The 12,774-nt window shown below is 35.2% G+C and overlaps 1 protein-coding gene and 1 pseudogene across 3 annotated transcripts in view; one reads left to right on the forward strand and one right to left on the reverse strand.

Annotated features, from left to right (window-relative positions):
- The window catches only part of CSMD3 (CUB and Sushi multiple domains 3), an 891,194-nt gene that overhangs the window by 762,263 nt on the left and 116,157 nt on the right, over positions 1-12,774 (reverse strand). The gene's annotated exons all lie outside the window — the stretch shown is intronic.
- Positions 11,237-12,598, forward strand: LOC123833149 (annotated as a pseudogene).

The following is a 12,774-nucleotide window of genomic DNA, read 5'->3' on the forward strand; positions in this document are numbered from 1 at the left end:
TCTGCTGCTTTTCCTAGTGCAAATATTTGCAATAGAGCCAACTTCGAGGGATCGTCATGAAGTCACTGGTGGCAGTGTGGAGAAGATTCACAGTGTGCTCTCTCCTGACCTGCTCTGAGCTGGCTCACAAACACTGCTATCTGTAAGTCAATTGTGTCGTATTTTCTTTTGCGGTAGATCAGAATGATAATATATATCAGACTGAATTGTTTTATGTCCATATAAAAAGATGTAAATACTCTTGTGAATTATTAGGAAATTAATTGCTTTTATTTCTTTTTCTCCAGGTAATCAATCATAAGCATCCTGAGAGCCATTTTAAAGGTGTTCTAATACAATGGCTAGAATATGGTTGGTGCATCATAGGTATTTTGAAATGCATTAATAAATAGATAAAACTGTGCCTCATGTTTCTTTATTGGCAGAACCACATTATTACTTTTTAGAACCACATTATTTTAATCTTCATACAAAATATTGAGCAAGAATGTATGCTAGTTTTTATTCTGACACTGTGGCAGAGACTCCCTGCTGTTCCCCACTGGCCTCTGTTCCTTACTCTCATAGCAATACATTGTTTACCTGGCAATAGTCACATCCTGCATATGGACTACATTTCCCAGCCTGCAGTGCAGCCAAGTTCCAAGTGACTAGAATCGGACTGATTAGATATAAGTGGAAGTGTCATATAAAGGTTTAGAGTTAAGTAAGCATTAGGAACTGACCATTATTGAAGAATGCACTGGTGTAGGAAAGGCAAGAGAGAAAGCTAGGAAACCTGGTAGAGTCTAGTGTAGTAGTCTAATTTAATCCAGGGGAGAAATGATGGTTACTTAGGCTAGCGTCTCAGTAGTATGAATGGTGAGAAGTGGTAAGATTCAAGATATATTTTGATTCAGCATTTGCTCCCCTCCCTTAGATGTAAATTGCTAGAATAAGAGGAACAAAGCATGACCCCAAAGTGTTTGGACCTCAGCAATTCAATGTATTATGTTGCCATTTACTGAGAAAGACATGGGGATGAGAAAACTTGAAATTAAGGTAGACATCATATTGGAAAATATGATGGGCAAATATAGTGAAATAATTCCAAAAATGTCACAATTTACTCATTCTGTCTGCCCCTTACACATGCCCTCTGCCGTATAACTGTGCCATGCCCTCACGGTCTGATCTCTGACTTACTTGTGTGACTTCCTTTAGCTGATGGGATGTTAGACCAAATCAAGCAGAGACTGGAAAAGTGCTTGTACATTTTCTTGTTTCTCATGATAGTTTCTCTGGTGTAGGCATGAGAACCTGCCTAACGTATGATGTCAGTGGATGAGAAGTTTGGGTATTGCCAAATTCCCCCAGTTGTCCTAGGTGAGGTAAATCAGATTACCCGATAAGCAGAAACATGAGTGAATCTAGCCAAGATCACCAGAGTGACCCCTTCAGAAGCTTGAATAATAAATTTCCTTTGGTCAATAGGATGTGTTATGAATTGACCACTATTGAAGAACGATATGGTCAGTTCACAGCACATACAAGCCGGAGGAACAGCACAAGGGGTCTAAAGAATTAAGGTGCACTAGTGGGAAATCAATGATTAAATAGGGAACCCTGGGAGACAAGTGATAGAAATGATTTAAAAAGAAGAGAGAAGTACAAAATATTAAATACTAAAAAGTGTTAGAGTAATTTGGGAATTGACCTTTAAAGCTATCAATGTTTCTATCATTGGTAACCTTGACATAAGAGTCATTTGAATAAAGGAGGCAAGTCCTAATTAACATGATTCAAGGAGGTAAATTAAAAATGGAGAAGGTGACCATAGAAAATACAGAAAACTTTGTGAGGACTTCATTGTAAGGAGTACCAGGCAGATGGAGCAAGGGATGGAGGTAATTCAGGGACACAAAAAATTGTTTTTTTAGTTTTGTTTATCTTAAGAGGAAAGCTAATATCATATGCCTTTACAGAAAACAATAGGAAGTATTTATTAGAAAAAAAAGATAGTACACAAGAGACATAATTGCAGAAACAGAGTAAAACAACAAAAACCCTAGAAGTGAGTATGGTTTAGCCTGTACTAGGGCCATGATGTCTAACATCATACATATATGTAGCTGTGTACAAGCTAGAAAACCCTGAACTAGGTCAGAGTCATTACTTTTCAGTTTTTTAATGCTGAAAAGTTTAAAGTTTGTTAAAAGTTTTAGCAAACTTTTGTTCTATGACCTAGCTCAGTGTATTTTTCATTAGCATATAATTAGTAAACAATAGAAATGGTTTATTTATACTAATAGTAATATAATTTACTAATTTCTAATCATTTATTTACATTTATATTTATAAATTTTGCATAATTGTATTATATTTGACACCAATTGATAAAGATTCCTACTAGTCATAACTAATTTTAAAATAAAATATTCTAGCATTTTCTATGTAGCAATAAGTATTCTCATTTTATATTTCTGATCTAATATTCTTATTCAATCCTACATAACTGAAGAATTGTTAATTGTGCATGATTCCACACATTTTCCCTGTAATATTTTTGAGAACTTTTGATGATCCTAACACTCACTGAAGCTTCTAGTAAAATCACATCAACAATTGTATTTACTTTTCTTAATGAACTAGTGTTACAACGCCTTTGAAAAGTATTGTTCAACACCTATTTTTTTCAAGTGGCAAAAAATGTGAAAAAAGTAATATAGACTATTTGACGGACATGTTAACATGAGAAAATTGAAATAGGTGTTAAGTATTCAGCTGTCACTTAAATAGGATTTATTTAAACTGTGCTATTATCATCATCATATATCTTTATGGAATGAAATATATAAAGTAATGCTAGATTGCACACATCTTGTTTTTGGTTTTGCACTTTCTTTTTTAATTAAATTTATTAGGGTGGCATTGGTTAATAAGATTATATAGATTTCAAGTACACATTTCTACATGATCTGTAGATTGCATTGCTTGTCCACCACCCGAAGTCAAATAATCTTCTGTCACCATATACCTGAACCCCTTTTCCCTTTACTATCTCCCTACCACCCCCTTCCCTCTGGTAAGCACACTGTTTGTGTCTATGAATTTTTCTTTGTTTTTCTTGTTTGTTCACTTGTTGCTTTCAGTTTTATATCCCACATAGGATAAATGTTATGGTTCATAACTAAGTGAAATGTTATACAGTGAATTATTACAGTTCATAACTTTCTGATTTATTTCTCTTAAAATGGTATTCTCATGGTCCAACTATGGTGTCACAAATGGCAGTATTTCTTCTTTTTGTATGGCTCAGCAGTATCCCATTGCTTATATGCCCCAGGACTTCTTTATCCATTGTCTATCAAAGGATACTTCAACTGTCTCCATGTCTGGGCCACCATAAATAATACTGTGATAAATATAGGGATGGATATATCTTTGTGAATAACTATTTTCAAATTTGAGGGATAGATACCCAGAGGAGGGATTGCTGGTCATAAGGTAGTTCTAGTCTTAATTTTTTGAGGAACAAGCATACTGGCTGTACCAGTTTATATTCCCACAAGCAGTGAAAGCGGGTTTCTTTTACTTCACAAACTCTCCAACGCTTGTTAGTTATTGGTAGTAGTCATTCCAACAAGCAGTAAGTGCTACCTCATTGTAGTTTTGATTGGCATTTTTTCTAATAGCTAGTGAAGATGACTATCTTTTCATATACCTACTGACCATTTGTATGTCTTCTTGAAAGAAGTATCTGTTCATATCCCCTTCCCATTTTTTTAATCGAATTGTTTGATTCTTTGGTGTTGAGCTGTATGTGTTCTTTACATATTTTGGATATTAATCCCTTGTCGGAGCTGTTGTTTGAAAATATCTTCTCCCATTTGGTTGGTTGCCTTTGTTGTTGTTGTTGTTGACAGTTTCTTTTGCTGTATAGAAGCTTTTTAGTTTGCTACAGTCCCATTCATTTATTTTTGCTTTTATTTCCCTTATGTTCAAGTTCAAATTCATAAAACACTCTAAAGTCAAGGTCCATAACTTTGGTACCTATCTTCTATGTAATTCATTTGTCTTATATGTAGGTCTCTGATCTATTTCCAGTTAATTTTTATATATGGGTACACTGAACTTTATCAATTTCAGATGGTCATGGGGTAACTGAAATTTGAAATTGAAGCAGATCTCTATGACAAAATTTAGTTCATGTGACAAACGTACCTCAGTATGTTTGTAAACAACTGCTAGGAACATGATATGCATGGTTTATTGAAATATATAAGGGTTAAATAACTGATATTGTTAGCATGTTTTCCACTGTACATAAAATTATATCAGATTGACTCAAGAGCAAAATTAAATAACAACTGGTCATAATTAAAGAAATTTAAATATAACTCAAATGTAAAATAACAGACTTGCAGGCTAATTCCTTAAAATTAATAACTTGGAGTCTTTGAAATTACACACAGGTGGACCTTTTAAAATTATGTAAAAATAAACAAACAAAATTTCCAAAATTGTTGTAAAGTGAATTCTCATTTACAAAAAGGCTGTGTACTATCCAAAGTACATGAAAATATACCATTTATTGTTTCCATAACTCAAATCTTTTCTCTAACTCATAAATAGAAGGCATTTGTAACATAAATTCCCTCTGTTTACATTAATCAACTTACATCTGAAAGATTTCATTTGATAATTCTTCTAAACACATTTTTAATTGCTTTTACTTCATCTCATATTTATTCTTTATGCTTACTAAGCTCAAAAGATCTTTTTGTCATTTTTTCCTATCAACAAACAAAAAAATTTGTAAGATTAACATTAGTGTTAATGATAAATTTACTCTAGGTTAAAGTCTTTTATTTGCATGCTCTTGGCTTGTTTTGTTTTTTTAGTAATTTTTAGTTAATCTTTTTCACAAATGTTATATCAGAGATAATGATGTTATATGTATATAATGTGAATCTAATATAAATCACATGTATTTCCCTATAGATTTCGCATTTTAAATCCCTACTTTTGCCTTAATATAAAAACTTTATTGTTGTTATTATTATTCAGCAGCTTTCACATGTTATTTGTCTATTAATAGTTTCCTTAGTGATATATTTTATAGTTTTTGCAATTAGCAAGCTGTCCCCTCCCTTGAATTGATGATATTCTGCTATATTTTTTATAAACTGCATATTATAATTTTTTAAATTTAATTATTTCCAGCCATCTGGAGTATATGTTGTGGTAACTCTGTTAGGAAATCTCTTCAACACATCTGATGAACTAATACTATCCTGGTATGAAACAAACAAAAAGTTGTACAAAAAGATTTAATGAGAGACTACTTGTATAAAGAAATGTAAATGGATAAATGCTTATGAAATTATGGAGTAGGTTTATCTCACACTATAGAAAGATAGTTCAACAAATATCTCTCAGTATAAAAGGTGGACAAAGGAATATGAACGCATTATTTTCCAATGATATTTACAACAATATCCTAAAGTATATATAGAATGTTATAGTTTATTAAGCACTTTTAAAAATAATATTAAATATGACCAATAAAATCTTAAATTTTTAGATAGCATCTACACATTTGAAGGATCTTTATATAATTATACTTTGAGGTATCATTTATTTGGAATTTTAAAAAGTGATTGAAATTGTCTAAGATTATTGGATCCTGAAGCTGTGGTAGCAGAACACTGTACCTACATGTTGGAATATGCCTCTTGTGTTTTCCCCATCTTGTAAGCAAAGCTATTTACTATCCTGGTTCAGCAGCAATATAAAAGTAGTATCTCCTTCCAGAGGAGAGAGCCTGTTTACTTGGTATCTATTACAGAAGATCCCTAACTGCAGAGTTCCTCTCCGATAGCACATCTCACTGTGCAGGTGGGCATCACCAGGCCCTCTTCTCATTGCCCTGTGAAAACAGGTTCTGGGGACCTAAAGGATTGTTGATAGTTTGGCTATTTCTATTACTGTGTGTATTAAAGTCATTTGTCCCTGACTTAGTACTTTATGCCAGCATCTGTGAAACTATGGCAGGCTAACTTGTTAACTTTCAAATAGAACAAAATCTCAGAAGCTTCACAGTTCTAGGTAGTATGTAGATACAGAGAACTATAAAGTTTTGAAAGACGAGTCAGTAGTTTCCATTGTTTCTTTGTTACTTGGAGAAAATAATTAATCAAAATGATCAAAAGAATACCCTGTAATAGTTTGGCACATAGCTACTTAGGTTCTAGGTATCATCTCTTCTAGCCACAATGTCTATACAAAGATGTCTGTTCTTTGCTTCAGGGACCTTATAATTCTCCATAAAGTTCCTAAGAATTTTTGGGTTTTGCACTTACTTAAAGGACTGTATTTTTGTAACAAGCATTATTCAATTAGTTTCTACACAAGACTTGCCATTCTTCCATTGTACCCTCTTCTCAAGTCCATTGGAATCAGTACCTTGTCATGATCCAACAGGACTGCCTCTAGCACTCACCTGTTAGCTCAGAGCTACAACAACTCTTTAGTACTTCTCTTAGCCTCTGTCAGGGTTTTGACATTTGTCACAGGAGCAGAATTGTGTGTGTTTGTGCATGTATGAAAAGTGCCATTTCTTTCTTTGGTTCAATCTGAAAGTGAATTACTCCATCAGCAACAATCTGATTCCAAGAAACCCTACCCGAGGATACTTCTGCATAACTTATTTGGCCCAAATAATACTTGGGTAAATTGTCACATCCATTGTCTTATTTGACAACACTCTAAGGAAAACAAATCCAATACTTGGATATAGTGTTCCTTTTGAGAAAACAGAAATTCAAAGGGTTTCTATAACATGATCGACCATTATAATATATATCAATATTATGTATTCGGTATATTATTATATTGATGTGATATTAATATTAAATATGCATCAATATATAATGTTAAATATATATATCTATATATTGTATATGTATGGTGTAACAGAAAAAATAGTAGCTAAAATATATTGAATGGTGTTTATATATAAGGCACTACTCTGTGGACATTGCATCATTAACCCCCTTGATCTTCAAAACGACCTTGTAGCATCAGTATTATATTACTCATTTTACATTAAGAGGACCTGAGCCTACAACATCTGAGTGATGAAGTCAGCATTAAGTATTAGGTCTTGTAATGCCATGTCCAGCGTTTAGAAAAATATTTCCATTACCCTAAAAATGTCCATTTCCACTAAGAAGAAAGACATTCAGTATTAAAAACGCATTCATACTAAAATGTGAAAATCCTTAAAAATGAAAATATGAAGTACACTTTAATTATAAGATTATAATGAAATTGTGTTTAACCTATGCATTTGCATATAACAATGTGCTATTTACTGACCTAAATCAATATACCAAAGTGAAGGAAAAAATGTAAAGAACCCATCAATTATATCTGTTTTTAGCTAAAAAATGGAGCCATTTAGGTTAATTGATTATAAAATGTGTCTTCTAACCTCCTATTCTTTCCCTTCTTGTATTTTTTAATCACATTTTCAACTATCATCCAAATGAGTTACTCGACAGGATCTGCAAGGCAGAATTCTAAGATGGGGTCCAAGACTTCCACCCCCTCCCATGAGTGTAGTGGAATGTATGGATATCATGGGGTATTCCCCCTTCATTAGTTTACATTATGTGCCAGTGGTAATGCAACAGTCACTCCTGTGATCGTGTTATTCTATATACAGCTCCCTTTTAGCCAACTGGACAGGGAGGTCAAGTCAGAGAGGTGTGCTCCAGCTGAACTGGAAGAACGCCGGACTGTGAACTGCCTTTGGAGGGAGGAGAGTAAGGAATCTCAGGCAGCCTATAAAAACTAAGAAAAATCCCCGGTCCATACCTGGCAAGAAAATAGGAAACTCAATTATTTTACTGCTAACAAATATTATACCAGCAACACATAAGCTTGGAACAGGACCCTGGCCTTAGGTTTAATCGCAGTGCTACCCAACACCCTGACTGTGGCTTTGTGAGATCTTGGCTAAGAACCTGGCTGGCCCCTCCCAGTCTTCTGACCTACAACATCATGAGATTTTAGTTTGTGTACTGTTTGTCTACTAGATAATGGCAATTGTTATGCAGCAATATAAAACCAACACAGGCCCTGGCTGATGTGGCTCAGTGGATTGAGTACTGACCTATGCACAGAAATGTTACTGGTTTGATTCCCAGTCAGGGCGCATGCCTAGGTTGCAGGCCAGGTCCCCAGTTGGGAGCATCTGAGAGGCAACCAGTCAATGTATCTCATGCACATTGATGTCTCTCTCCCATTCTTTCTCCCTCCCTTCCTATCTCTCTAAAAGTAAATACAATCTTTAAAAAAATAAAAATAAGACCAACACAGATGGAAATGTTCATTTTGTTGGGAAAATTCCTTCAAATATCTCTATGAGAAAAAAATCCTATAGTATGTCTACCTGGAAAGTAACGATGAAATTTTTTTAAAGACTTTATTTATTTTTAGAGAGGGAAGGAAGGGAGAAAGAGAGAGAGAAACATCAGTGTGCAGTTGCTGGGGGCCGTGGCCTGCAACCCAGGTATGTGGCCTGACTGGGAATCGAACCTGCGACACTTTGGTTTGCAGCCCACACTCAATCCACTGAGCTACGCCAGCCAGGGCATGATGAAATTTTTTATGAAGCATAGTTTGTGATGACTAGTGCTGAAAGTTCTGGCTGCAAGAGCACACCGTCAGAGAACTGTTTGTGAAATGAGGAAGAAAGTCTTCATGAGCAGCCCCATGAATGAAGAAAATGTATCAATAAGGGTCTTCAAACATGATAGAGAACCAAAGAAATTACTATAAATGCAAATGAATATGAAGAAAACTACTTAGAAAGATTCAATTACTTTATCTAAATATTTGGAAATGTTATCATTAATGTAATAATTAGATTTTACAAAAGAGTAATGACAAACGAACACTTAGTTACCTGAAATACTGAAACGACCACAAACAGTGCCTTGAGGTCAATTCACATGTTGTTACATAAGGAAGCATTGACATATGGTTCGAAGAGTATTGTGAATTAGTATTAGTTCAGAGTAGTTTCTTCCATTTCTTTTGATTTTTGATCATCTACTTCCCATCTACGTTAGCTTGTTATAACCTTAGAATAACTAGGATTTTCTCCCTCTACTACGCCAAGCATGACCGACTGAAAACCACGCTTTTTCTCCTTTGCTTACTATGGCATTCCATTAAGTACGGTTTTGACAACATCTTCCCACACTCATTAAAATGACAGATTCACTTTTTAAATTTTTGACTTAAAGAGTATACAAAATCTACAGAACTTTTTGAACAGTTAACATATCACACTACATAGAAAAGGTATATAGTTTTTATTGAAATATTGAAGACTTATTATAAACTATGTTGTCCAATGTGGCATGGGAAAATTTCTAAAACTCCATTTTAAAGCTGAAAATTGTGTACTAAGTATTGAAAATGGAATTTGATGATACTATTATTCCTCCTGTAAGATAAATAACTTTATCTAATACAGTGAGTACAATAATTAAATCAAAATGATTGATATTGCTTATTACGCCCATCAAAATATTTGCTTTTCACATTGTATTTTAGCTATTTATTTTTTATGAAATTAAATGTTACCCTGTTAAAAAGCATAAAATTCTATAAGAAACCATTAAGTTTTCATTTCTATGATATGCTATCACACTTAAAAACAAATTTTAAACATAAAATTATATTTTTGTAACTTACTAGATTTTGGTAGTGGGAAAATCAAGATAAATTCACAAATTAATTTCTTAACCAAGCTCATACTATACTTGTAACCCACACGTTGTGTATTATCAATTGTAACCGTTTATCACAGTGTATGCCCTTTGAATCTATGAAACACAAAAAAGTATTTTTGACATATAATTGGAATCTTTAATCACTGTCTCAATCTCGCACTCATATCAAAATGATAAATTATAGCAGTTGACAAATATGACACACTTAGCAACATATATAAAAGAGGGACATTCCATATGAAATGAGATTACATACTAAGTTTAATCATTCTCTTTCTGGAGAATAAAACACAACCTTGAATGCCATCTCATCTTTTCCACATGAAGCACAAAAATTAAGTAGGTCATATATCACTGACTTGAGCAATTTTTCATTTTGGCTTGCTTTTTTTTATGCTTTATGAGCAATTTTGTAATTTTAAAATGCATCCTAAAAAACCCGTTTAGCCGCCCTGGGCCTGCGGGCAGGCACAGGGGGCAGGTGAAGGGGCGTATTGCTGGGCCCATGCAATGGGAGCCCCCGCTCAGAGCTCTTGGCCTTGCTGAGGAGTGTGTTCAGCTAGCCTTCCACTGCTGCCTCCTGGAGCAGCTCAGCAGCACAACTCAGGTCTTCACAGCGCATCTCAGGGTGCAGACTGAAGACTCACAGTCCTGAGAAGCAGCACCAGACGGAGAAATTTCCTAACCAGGTTTATTTTGTAGAATCATCACTGAAGTTTCAGAAAGCATATGTTCCAGGTCACGGGTTTTCTGGCTTTCCTGAGCAGGGGTTGGGAGGTGAGCAGAGCAAAGGTGTCCCTACTTGTTTATGAAGTCCTCCTCCAGGGTGAGGAGCCAGAGGTGAGGCTGGGTGCACTCAGGACTCGGCAACACCAGACTCTGGGGGTCTCCTCTAATTGGATGCATATTTCAGATGAGACTGGAAGTTCACCAAATATCCCATCTCAAGGGCAGAGTCAGGCCAGTGTGAAAAAGTGACCCCATGCTCATCAGGTCTGTCTCCACCCTGAAAGATGAGGGTGTATGTATGGTCGGGGGATGGCACAGGAATTAGTATGTAAGACATGCCTGGGACAATAGGGAGCCTTATTTAGAGGAGAGAAAATATTCAGCAGGACCCAGCCATGCTTTCCAATGATTATAAATTATTTTATCAGTGCATTCGCAAAGGTTTGTAAAACCTTTATATTTTTCCTTCGATTCTAGAATTACCAGTGTGACAGCTAATGCAATGATTTGTTTCAAATGCTAGTATTTAAGTTGTATGATGCTGATTTTATATATTTTTCTCGTCAGCTGTATTACAGTTAATGAAATTAAACACACCCATCATGTTTTTCCCCAGGGGCCAAGGAACTGAGCACACCACTGGTTTATTTTCTATCAAAATAAATTGCAGGCAGCTGCATTTGAATGGCCAGGGCTGGACCAGTATTCAAGAGATTATGACAGCTGAAACCTACAATAATAAAAAATGCAACTTTGGTGATAATATTGAGGATCATTCCCTTGATCTTCCTAGAAAAAAAAGGATCTTTAATTTCACTAATAAGAACATGAAGGAGGTTAAGAAATTTATAAAACAGCTGGTTACTTGCATAAATAGAACAGTTGGATAAGTTGTGAATAGCTCAGATAAACTACATAAGGTGTCATACCACAGAAAGAAAATTCATCGTCCTCTTCCAAATCCTTCTTATAAAAAGAAACAGTCCTCTAGGTGTTGGACCAGTGGCATGGCAAATCAAGAAAGATGCTGGCTCGTGCAGGCCACCTGCCTGAAAACTTACACTGTGATAGCACTGATGCTCGCTCTTCACACACACCTATCATCACAATATAGTAAAATTTATTTACTTTTCCTGAAGTTTCTCAGGACCGCGCAACAATGGCACATGCATTGTTCAGTAGGAATTTGACATTGAATGTTGCTTTAACTTTCAGGAAAAAGAGAAGTGTAAGTGAACTTCCAACTTATCTGAAGACAGGAGACCTCAGAGTGCTGGTGGGCTGCCTGCTTGTACTCATCAATAGTTTACAGGAAGAAAAATGATATATCTCACTTGGCTGTTGCGCAGACTTGTTGTCTCTAGTAAAGTTACTACTTAAAAGAAAATTTGAGGACTATATAATGAAAGAAAAGAAAAGCCCCTTGTAGGCCCTCTTTACCAGAGCTAGCTACCTCTCTTTCCTTAAGTCTGCCAGGCATAATGAACTGTTGTTTCTCTGAGCCTCCATTCTCAGGACTGGGAAGATTACTAAAAGCCTTCCTGGCGCAGGTGTTTTAAAACATATACAAGCAGGACATACAAGAGTAGAGCAACCAGACCCTGAACCCAAAGAGAACAGTGAAACAAACTGAAGCCTGCACTATCAGCCTGAAACCTCCAGATTTACAACTAATTGCCATGATTACCCAGCTACAAATTCCTCCCCCTTTTTGATCCAATAAAAATTCACAGTCCCTACACCTCGAGGCTGGTGCATTTCTCCGCACCTAGCCCTTTTCGTCTCTTGGGAAAGTAAAAAATAAAACTTTGCTGTCTGCATTTTCTTCTCTTTGTGAATTCTTTCACAGCCCACATCCCTGGTCACCCTAACATATAATAATTGTTTTAAACTGGACTCAAGCAGTCGTAAAAAAGTGGTGATAAGAATTATCATCCAAAACAGAAATTTAAAGAATAAAAATATTCACATTTTAAAACAACAAATTAAGTGGATTGTGGGAACAAGAAAACCTTCTTACTTTGGTTTCAGGATATGCTGATAATATAGCTACAGATGTAGATGCTTATTTATTATAGGTGTTTTGAGAAACTTTATCTACAAAAGAGATTTGCTTATTCAAAACATCCCTGAACTATTTGATTTCCAAAAATGACATAAAAAAAAACTGAATTGTGGAAGAAATGGAAACCTTTTGTAATGGGATTCAAAGGTTCCCTGAAAATAGGAGAAAAACCCTACAACCTGTGGTTGG

The sequence above is a fragment of the Phyllostomus hastatus genome, unplaced genomic scaffold (genome assembly GCF_019186645.2).
Source record: "Phyllostomus hastatus isolate PE091 unplaced genomic scaffold, TTU_PhHast_1.1 phas_scaffold_21, whole genome shotgun sequence".
NCBI lineage: Eukaryota > Metazoa > Chordata > Mammalia > Chiroptera > Phyllostomidae > Phyllostomus > Phyllostomus hastatus.